This window comes from Dendrobium catenatum, unplaced genomic scaffold, assembly GCF_001605985.2.
Source record: "Dendrobium catenatum unplaced genomic scaffold, ASM160598v2 fragScaff_scaffold_1021, whole genome shotgun sequence".
Lineage (NCBI taxonomy): Eukaryota > Viridiplantae > Streptophyta > Magnoliopsida > Asparagales > Orchidaceae > Dendrobium > Dendrobium catenatum.
Genome location: NW_021319483.1, coordinates 2,998,323 through 3,010,387, shown reverse-complemented (window position 1 = coordinate 3,010,387; position 12,065 = coordinate 2,998,323).

The following is a 12,065-nucleotide window of genomic DNA, read 5'->3' as shown; positions in this document are numbered from 1 at the left end:
TTAATAGGACACAATGGAGAAAAAGGATTCATGTAGCCGACCCCACGTAGTGGGATAAAGGCTTGATGTTGTTGTTGTTGTAAAGAGTTGAAGTGTGTGTGTGTGTGTGTGTGTGTGTGTGTGTACAAAACTTTCAATTTAAGATGAAAAATTAGGTACATAAGCATGGGACACTCATTTCTCTTTGGATATATGGTCATAGAGATTGCAAGTTGAAAAGTTGGCTAATTCTGGTAAGTTTGAGATAATGAGCTTTAAATTGACCATAATCTTGGATGTAAAATCGACCACCGACAAACTCAACTGTGGCTCATTAGATATATAATCAAAGATAAACTTATAATGTTCAATCTGAATATGACGACAAAGATGATCATATCATGTGTCAATAGAGATTGCGATATTAATTTATCCTATGAGGAGGCTTGGCAGCATCGTGAGCAAGCTGTCTCCTATATGTAAAATCGACCACCGACAAATTCAATTGTGGCTCATTAGATATATAATCAAAGATAAACTTATAATGTTCAATCTTAATATGACGACAAAGGTGATCATATCATGTGTCAATAGCGATTGCGATATTAATTTATCCTATGAGGAGGCTTGACAGCATCGTGAGCAAGCTGTCACCTATATTTTAGGCTCCTTCAAAACACAATTTTAAAAATTATCAATTTTTTTTTATTATGCTACATAGCAAAGCCCAAGGACAATTGTTGATCATTAACAATATAGTGAAGGATGTTTCAAGTATGTATATTTTTTCTTTGAGTGTTTACATTCAAAGATTAAATAGTGCATGTCACTCAGTCTTAAATGTTTATTCTGGAATACACCACATTGAGGTATTTCACTTATAATAGTGGTGCAAGATGTCAATACTCATAGTTATCATGAGGCATTTATTGTTGTGGACTCAAAAAATAATGTCATGGTTGTATTTTATGACTAAGCTAAGAGAGTCGTAGGCACTATAAATTTTGGTGTTTATTTCTGATAAACACAACAATATTGCCAATATTTTATCAACTATTTTTTAAAAGATAAATCATGAAGCTTGCACTCATCATGTAGCAATAAATATCACGATAAAGTTTAAAAATAATAGTTGTCATGAGGAGTATCACTCGGCTTTCAAGGCTTAAAGAAGAGTAGAGTTTCTCAAGTTCTTCGACAAAATATGTGCTAAGAACTCGGCCATAGCATCTTATCTTAAGAATGAAGTTGGTTTTGAGTGATGGACTTGTTTATTCTTTCCTGAAAGTTGATATAACTTTATGGTAATCGGTATTTCAAATAACTTCAACAATATCACCAAGTGTGCATGTTTCTATTTAGTGATTATACTATTAGAGTTTTTGAGGAACACTATGCAAAAATAGCTCTTTAATAGGTGCAATATTACAATGAACAAAAAAAAAAAAGTCAAAGAAGCATTAGGGAAACTCCTCAATAAAGATCAAAGCTTGATCATCTATCTCATTACTCAATTTAAATTATTTGTCCTAGATGATGACCTTAATATTGATGTTAATAGAGAAGGCACATACATAAAGAAAGTTTGATGTTATAGATCCCCTGTGCGAACATATGTTGGCTGTAACTCAAGATCAAATTGTCAATTATTATACCTTATGTTCAATATTATATGCTCATGAAGCATGATTAGGTGTATATCCCATCTAAAAAGAATACACTTGAGAGATTCCAAATGAAATAAAGAGATTTGTCATGTTAGTCGCATTGGTGATGCCTAAGAGTGGTCATCCAAAGAAAATATAAGGCCGTCAAAGTTGAAGAAAGATGCAGTCCAATTATATTATAGTTGTGAGGAATTAAATGCTATAATTTATTTACTTATAAGGCTAAGTGTTTACCACATTTATAACAATTTTTTGTTCGAAACAATTATAATTTTTAAATTGATGCCACTGAATGTTTTTTCGATGATATAATGCTTGTCATTTTCATGTATTATGAATATTAGTTGACTCTTTGTTGTTACTAATTAAATTTAGTCTTTTACTCTCACTATTGTATTAACCTTGAAGCATGATCTATTATAAGTTAGTCGACCACATTATGTTATGTATATTGTATTTGAACCTTATTCAAACAATATATGAGCATGGCTTAAGCCTTATTTGAACCCAACCCGATCCTTTTGAAACTATGTTCGAACCTAATTATTCAAGCTTTCTTCGACGTTCGACTCAAGTTTGAGCTGTATTCGAAGCTATCTACAAATGGGAGTTCAAATAAATTTTGATTTTTTCTCAAGTATGGTTTCAAACCTTATACAACTTTTGTTTGATGCTTTTTTGAATCGACGTTGGTCATAGACAATTTAAATAAATAGTCTGAAAGACTATAATTAATAACCTATCATCGAGGTATTTGCTCAATTTTTTTTTTATGAAAAAATATTAGATTGATATTATTAAATGGAAGTAAAATCTTTTTTTCTTTAATGTTTATCTTGAAAAAGAAGTTTATGCGCAACATCCTAATTGTAGAGGATGTGCTTGATCAATAAAAATCTTAATGTTGAAAGAGGACACATTATGACTTAATGCGAGGGCCTAGCAATTTTAATTTTTATTTCAAAACAAATAGTCATGTTCAATGCCATTAATATTATGTGTAAAATATACAAATTGAGATATATTCCTCGTTGTTTTGCATGCAAATTATCTTATTTTCATATGAAGCGATGCTTATGTATTAATAAGTAAGTTCAAGTCAAGCATGACTTCAGGTTTTGAAAAGGAAAACAAGGGACTCATGACTTCTCCTACTTATATTTACAGACAATGAAAGATGACATTTTTGTGTCACAAGAGGCTTATGCAAGTAAAATTCTCCAAAAATTTAAGATGGATGATTATATATAATCCATTAGTATCCATGCATGTTGACTATGTAGTAAAGTTATCAAAATATGAAGGAAAAAATGGTGAATCCTACTCTTTATAAAAGCTAGGTTTGAAGCTTGTGGCATGCACTTGACATGCAAAAAATCATAATTTTTTTATGGAGTTGGATTAGTTAGACGACATATAGACGAGACAAATGTGATATATCTGAAAATAATATGGATGATTCATCATTATTTTTGAGGCATCATCTCTAATGGACTCTTATATAATTTTTTAACAATTTTCGACTTTATTGTTTCACTGATAGTGACTAAGGAGGAGATATGGATGATTAAAAAATAACATATGATTTATTTTCTAGTTGTGTGATAAGGCATTCACATGACTATCCTAAAATAACATATTGGTATAATATATTGTGACATTATCATCTATAATTCATGCAATTTGATTAAAAAGAAGATTCAAAGAAATGCAACTTCCTCAACTTCAAGCTACAAATATCAAAATTTATAAAAAATTCTTAAATCATGTTTGTCAAAATTTCATTCAACATGAAAGGAGCAAGCAAATAAGCATTCATCAATTTCATTTGACACTATGTGTGTATATCTTCACCAACCAACTATTCCATATACTCGATGATCCTCATGAAGTGGTGGATTGAATGCAATTGAGTGTGAGGAGGTTCTTGGAAATTTAAAGTTAGTTGCAACTTAGGAATTCTACGTGTCATATATAGAAATCTAAGATTCAGAATTCTAAGCATCAAGTCATTTTATAAATGTATTAAAAATAGATAAAGTCGTGAGCATATCAAATGCCAATCTTATTATTGGAATGTTGCCATTGAATAATAATTGTGTCATAACTTCTCATTTAAAATTGTGTTGCATTGATCTAGTGGATCGAGCCTATTTATGAATCATTTTGAAATGACAGATCAAACTATATGAACATAAACTCTTATGAAATTTATTTTTATTTATATCTTAACTATTATAAGATAATTGATAACATCTTGTTCATCGACCTCTATTAAATATTTAAATGCAAGGCACAAGTTTGCCTGTTTGTATGGGGTTGTGTTGATGTGAATGTAAGAGAAAAATAACAATGTTATACATATAATGTAATAAAACTAAAACAAATCAAGTTTCACTGTCAAAAAATTGTACTTTCGCAGAACAAAAATTTGATCTTATCCTGAGGTTTTAATCGCTACAAATTTCTTTGCAGCGGTACTTAAAACGTTGGAAAAAGAAATCTATAGCAACGATTTTAAAACCGCTGCATAAATCCCACTTTTTTGGTACTGTTTAAATTCATTAAACAATCTTTTTAAATTAAGATTAACAAATAAGTTTAAATTTATAAAAAAAAAATCTAATAATTTAATAGTTGACCATGCATGAATTTTACATGCAAATATTTCTTTGAATTTTTTAACCTACAAAATATTTAAAAAACAAAAAAAAAGATTTGGTGATTGAATAGTCTCATCATTCAATCGACGCCAACTGTAGAGAATTTGGCCATTCATTTAAATGGCTCAAAATTTTCAAAATAAACTAATTTATATCTATCATCATATTGTGGCTGTGATTCCTCTCGACACGTGGCTGGTTGAATTGTTTTTTGACAACAAAATAATAGGCTATTTTTATTATTTAATTATCATAAAATTGATGATATTAAACTTTTATTATAACAAAATATTTTATTCCATCAAATATTTGACAAACAATTGAAAGAAATTTGAAAAATAGTTCACAATTATATAAATTTATTTCACTATTATTGTTTCTTACAATGTTTTATAATTCCTGAATTAAAAAAAAAATCATTTAATTACATCATTACTGTAAAGTTTGCACCATTTTTAAAATTATTAAATAGTATTAAAGGATGGCGTTCTATAATAAGATATGGCTTATTTCTTGTGGGGAAAACAAGCTTGAAAAACAGTGAAGCTATATACTGAACAAGTATTTTCAATAGTTTAATCAAATATCGCATTCTTATCTAGTATAGAGATGAATGAAAAGAAGACATGAAGTTAGTTGGATATTTGATGATAAATAGAGCAAAGAATTGATGATATGGAAAAGTGTTTCTTTTAAAGATTCCATTAATTTTATATGCAAAGTGTGGAGGTTGATTAGCAATATTTTAAATTAAAATTATTTGTGATATATTATTTTAGGTTTAGTTTAGGATAGCTTTTTTCATGCTTTCTAAAACAATTGTTTAGAATAAAATTTTCTTGAACTATAAAGCGATAAGAAAGTTATTTGAACAAAGCCATACTGAAGCACAACCGATTTCTCCTGATGGGCTAGTTACAGATGATGATCTATGAATAATCTTGAATTTTTCATGGGTGAGATATTCTTATCCATTCAACATCGAGCTTCCAAATGTTTTGCTAGTACTCCTTGGAAGACTTTAACTATGATTATGTATGCAAATGATGTTGATGAAAGATCAATGAGTTCAACATCTATTGTTTGTGTTTGTCAGTTTGTGATTGTATGAATATTTCACATGCATAAATGGATGGTACAGTGGACGCATAGGGTGCACGTGATCGTGTTTCCATATATTCTTAAATAGTAAAGCTTCTACTAAAAATGTCATCCTAAGTTTGTGATTAACTCAAAACTTGCAAACAACTAAAATATTTTATTTCTTCAAATCTCTTAGGGTTAAAATCAACAATTCAATTAAAGGAGAATTACTAGATAACTCTCATTCTTCAAGAGTCAATACCTAAAAGTATATTCAATCCAATGTTTGTTGATTCACTAGCATCATGCTGGAGTTTATCCCCTATTGAATTGCATGTTGCATAATTTTTTGAAAGCAAAGAGGAGATGAAGTATATATATATCCGATGAACAAAACTTTCTATTTTAGGTGAAAAATAAGGTACATAAGCATGGGAGATTCATTTCTCTTTGGAGATATGCTCGTGGAGCTTTCAAGCTAAAAATTTGTCTAACTCTGATAAGTTTGAGATAATGAACCTTGAAACTGACCATATGTTTATCTTGCATGTAAAATCGACCATCGGAAAACTCAACTGTGGCTCATTAGATATATAATCAAAGATAAACTTATGATGTTCAATCTTAATATGAAGACAAAGATGATCATATCATGTGTCAATAGCGATTGCGATATTAATTTATCCTATGAGGAGGCTTGGCGGCATCGTGAGCAAGTTGTCACCTATATTTTAGAGTCCTTCATAACACCCATTTAAAAATTATCATTTTTTTTTTTGTTATGCTATATAGAAAAGTCCAAGGACAATTGTTGATCATTAACAATACAGTGAAGAATGTTTCAAATATGTATATTTTTTCTTTGAGTGTTTACATTCAAAGATTAAATAGTGCATGTCACTCAGACTTAAATGTTGATGAAATATTTTGGAATACACCACATTGAGGTATTTCACTTATAATAGTGGTGCAAGATGTCAATACTCATAGTTATCATGTGGCATCTATAGTTGTTGACTCAAAAAATAATGTCATGGTTGTATTTTATGACTAGACTGAGAGAGTCCATAGACAATACAAATTTTATTGTTTATTTTTTATAAGCGCAACAATATTGTCAAGATTTTATCAACTATTTTTTTAGAGATAAACCATGAATCTTGCACTCATCATGTAGCAATAAATATCACAATAAAGTTTAAAATTAATAGTTGTCATGAGGAGTATCGCTTGGCTTTTAAAGCTTAAAGAAGAGTTGAGTTCCTCAAGTTCTTCGACAAAATATGTGCTAAGAACTCGGCCATAGCATATTAAAATTAATAGTTGTCATGAGGAGTATCGCTTGGCTTTAAAGCTTAAAGAAGAGTTGAGTTCCTCAAGTTCTTCGACAAAATATGTGCTAAGAACTCGGCCATAGCATATTAACTTAAGAATGAAGTTGGTTTTAAGTGATAGGCTCGTTTATTCTTTCCTGAAACTTGATATAACTTTATGGTAATCGGTATTTCAAATAACTTCAACAGTATCACCTAGAGTGCGTGCTTCTACTTAGTGATTATATTATTAGAGTTTTTTAGGAACTCAATGCAAAAATAGCTCTTTAATAGGTGCAATATTACAACGAACAAAAAAAAAAAAAAAAAACAAAGTCAAAGAAGCATTAGGGAAACTCCTCAATAATGATCAAAGCTTGATCATGTATCCCATTACTCAATTTAAATTATTTGTCCTAGATGATGACCTTAATGTTGATGTTAATAGAGAAGGCACATACATAAATAAAGTTTGATGTTATAGATCCCCTGTGTGAACATACGTTGGTTGTAATTCAAGATCGGGTAGTCAATTATACCTTATGTTCAATATTATATACACATGAAGCATGATTAGATGTATATCCGGTCTAAAAAGAAGACACTTGAGATATTCCAAATGAAATAAATAGATTTGTCATGTTAGTCGCATTGTTGATGCTTAAGAGTGATCATTCGAAGAAAATAGAAGGCCTTTAAAGTTGGAGAAAGATGCAGTCCACCTGAATTATAGTTGTGAGGAATTAAAAGCTATAATTGATTTTTTTATAAGGCTAAGCGTTTACCACCTTTATAACAATTTTTTGTTTGGAACAATTATAATTTTGAAATTGATGTCACTGAATGTTTTTCGATGCTATAATGCATGTCATTTTCATGTATTATGAATATTAGTTGACTCTTTATTGTTGCTAAATTTAGTCTTTTACTCTCTATTGTATTAACCTTGAAGCTTGGTCTATTATAAGTTACTAGACCACCTTATGTTATATCTATTGTTTTTTAACCTTATTCAAACAATATATGAGCATGGCTTAAACCTTATTCGAACATTGTATGATCCTTTTTAAACTATTTTTGAACCTAATTATTCAAACTTTCTTCGATGTTCGATTCAAGTATGAGCTCTATGCGAAGCAATCTACAAATGGAAGTTCAAATAAGTTTTGATTTTTTTCTTTATTTTGGTTTCAACCTTATACAAATTTTGCTTGATGCTTTTTTGAATCAATGTTGGTCATAGACAATTTAAATAAATAGTCCGAAAGGCTAAAATTAATAACCTATCATCGACGTCTTTGCTCATGTTATTTTTATGAAAAAATATCATATTGATATTATTAATTGCAACTCAAAATCATTGAAAGATTTTTTAAATGGATGTAAAATCTTTTTTTCTTGAATGTTTATCTTGAAAAAGAAGTCTATGTGCAACATCCTATATGTTGAGGATGTGCTTGAATAAAAATCTTAATGTTGAAGAGGACACTTTATGACTTAATGCGCGAGGTCCTAGCAACTGCAATTTTTATTTCAAAACAAATAGTCAAGTTTAATGCCATTAATATTATGCGTAAAATATACAAATTGAGACACATTGCTCGTTGTTTCGCATGCAAATTATCTTACTTTCATATGAAGTGATGCTCGTGTATCAATTAGTAAGTTCAAGTCAAGCATGACTATAGATTTTGAGAAGAAAAACGTGGGACTCATGACTTCTCCTACTTGAATTTAAAGACAATGAAAGATGTCATTTTTGTGTTACAAGAGGCTTACACAAGTGAAATTCTCCAAAATTTTAAGATGGATGATTATATATACTCCCATCAGTACCTATGTTGACTATGTATTAAAGTTATCAAAATATGAAGGAAAAATGGGGTATCCTACTCTTTATAAAAGGTAGATTTGAAACTTGTGGCACTTGACATGCATAAAACCATATGTTTTTTATGGAGTTTTATTAGTTAGACGACATATAGGGGAGCCAAATGTGATATATTTGAAAATAACATCGAGGATTCTTCATTATTTTTTAGGCATAATCTCGAATGGACTCTTATATAATTTTCTAACAATATTTGACTTCATTGTTTCACTGATAGTGACTAAGGAGGAGATATGGATGATTAAAAGAATAACATATGATTTATTTTCTAGTTGTGTGTTAAGACATTCACATGACTATCCAAAAATAGCATATTGAGTTAATATGTTGTAACATGATCATCTATAATTCATGCAATTTGATTAAGAAGATAATTCAAACAAATGCATCTTCCTCAGCTTCAAGCTACAAAGATCAAAATCGATAACAAAACTTAAATCATGTTTGTCAAAATTTCATTCAACATGAAAGTAGCAAGCAAATAAGCATTCAACAATCTCATTCGACACTATATGCATATATCTTCACAAACCCACTATTCCATATACTCAATGATCGTCACGGAGTGGTGGATTGAAGACAATTGCATGTGAGGAGGTTCTTGGAAATTTAAATTTAGTTGCAACTTAGGAATTCTTTGTGTCGTATAGAAATGTAAAATTCAGAATTCTAAGCATTAAGTCATTTTATAAATGTATGTAAAATATATAATTTAAATTCATTAAACAACTTTTTTAAATTAATATTAACAACTAAGTTTAAAATTATATAAAAAAAAATCTAATAATTTAATAGTTGACCATGCATGAGTTTCACAAGCAAATATTTCTTTGAATTGTTTAACCTCAAAAATATATAAAAAAAAGGAAGATTCGGTGATTGAATAGTCTCATCATTCAATCGACGCCAACTGTAGAGAATTTGGCCATTCATTTAAATGGCTCAAAATTTTCAAAATAAACTAATTAATCTCTCTCATCATATTGTGGTTGTGATTCATTTGCACAGGAACAGCACAGGTGGCTGGTTCAATTGTTATTTGACAAAAAATAATAATAATAATAATGGGTTATTTTTATTATTTAATTATCATAAATTTGATGATATTAAGCATTTTTTATAACTAAATATTTTATTCCATCAAATATTTGACAAGTAATTGAAAGAAATTTGAAAAATAGTTCACAATTATATAAATTTATTTCACTCTTGTTTCTTGCAATATCTTATAATTCATGAATAAATATTTCAAGAGCTCACATTGGATGATGGAATTATGCGAGTATGAATAACTAGTGTTTAATACATAATATTATTAAATTTTTATCCCACCGGACTTAGCTAGGTTGGTGCACGAGCATAGTTGGGAAAACCCCAACCCATGTTCGAATCCCCTCTCATGCGGCGTGACTCCTTAAGTTGGGAGAAAATAACTATGGGTCCTGCACCTGTGGGGCTGATTGCTGATAGGCAAGCCGAGGGATTAGTTAAACTGTGCCGAGGGATTAGTTAAACTGTCATGCCCCTCCAAAAGGGGTGGCAGCCAGTGGATATTCGATCCAAAAAAAAAAATTTGCACCTTTTTTAAAATTATTAAATAATTTTAATACTTACCATATCAGGATAATTCAACAATATCATTTAATTTGTTTGATTGATAAGGGCCATCAAAGTTGTTGTACGTCAATGGCTTGAATTTAAATCTTACTAAAAATAATATAAATAAATCTCATTGAAATCTTTGAACTTTGTATTTACCCTTTTTATTAATTTTATATTCAATCCAAATTTAACTTTTATGTTCACACAGTCTGCATCACAATTTTGTTCTTTTTCTACTTTTAATTCCCAAAAAAAAAAAACTTTTAGTTAAAATATTATTTAATGGTCATCTAAGAACCGTGCAATGCCATGTGGTCTAATATTGACCTATAATTAATTAATTATGACCAGCATTTATGATTTATCTTTATTTTTTATTATTAACATATCTTTCATGGCTTTTGGGCACATGTGAATCGAATAATTGTATATCTATTCTGATATATCCAAATAAATAGGAAAACGCTAATCATATTTAATGATATAAATTCGGTGAATTATATCTAAGAGGACGACTTAAATGCCTAAAATAAACAGTCTGGATTCCTGACTTCGCTAAGGAAACAAAATGCACCATTATATTTTGATATAGTTTATATCATTATTTAAAAACTCTTTCTTTAAATTATTTTGAGATAAATATAACATATGTTTTATAAATAATCAATTGATTTTTATATTATTCTTGATGCATTCTAGAATATTTACGGCGGTATAGATATATAAAGTTTAGCATCTTAATTTTGTACAAAGATCCAACACACAAACAGATAAAAGAGTATGGTGCAATATTCATAATAGACACCAAGATTTTTATATAAAAACCCTGAAAAGGAAAAAACCACGAGGTCTAGCCTAGTTTGAATGAATCTACTAGTATTGATATTGATTATAAATAATATTCCTCTTTGGAGGAGGGTGCTAACACAATGTAGCAAATAGATATTATATATAGTGTATTATATAGCAGCAGTTCTTAAGAAAGTGTTGACATATTTATTTGGTTAGTAGAACTGTAGTCTACAGACACTGAAGTACCATATATAGTCGACGAGTAACGATTGTCAGAAGTATCATAGTCGACATGTGACAGTGGTCAGAAGGACTGTAGTCAGTGGGTGATAATGTTGGGAAGAGTTCCAGCAATAGTCAGAGAACGGGCGGAAGTTCATCTGCTATCAATGGTCGGGAAGAACTTCGATGGTGTCATCGTTGGATGGAGAGTGCAAAATAGCTCTCAAGCTTTCTCTCCTCTTCCTCCTCTCCTTTATGTGAAGAATGATTGACTATTTATAGTTTTTTAGGAGTAACATCCTCAGTAAATATGAAGAAGATCAAGAGCATGTTGAGAGTGTTCCATCAGACAACCCACACTGATTCCTTCAATCATAGAGCATTTATTCATCATTTAAGTGCCTTAAGAAATGCCAGGATTGAGTGATCATGAGTTCGTTGGATTCGTCTTATCAAGCCGCTCGATTCAACTATAAGCATGTCATATTTAAAGACCTGCCGTGATGCTCGAGGATGGGGAGCCTCCAGTCAAATTGCCGGCTACCACGTGTCGTGCGTGAAGTAAGAAACGCATGAGTTTGAGGAAAAAATACAACAAAAACAACAATAACAAACCTTTATCCCTCTATGTGGAGTCGGCTACATGAATCTTTTTTCTCCATTATGTCATGTTAATAGTTAATTTCTCATTTAAATCTAATAAAGAAATGTCATTTCTAACATTTTCTAACAAAGTCTTTTTAGGTTTACATCATGTTTCTTAACATAAGTCAAATCTAATACATCTACTTTTTTAATCGGGTCATCGGAAGGCCGCAATTTTATGTGATCAAACCATCTAAGTCAACTCTCT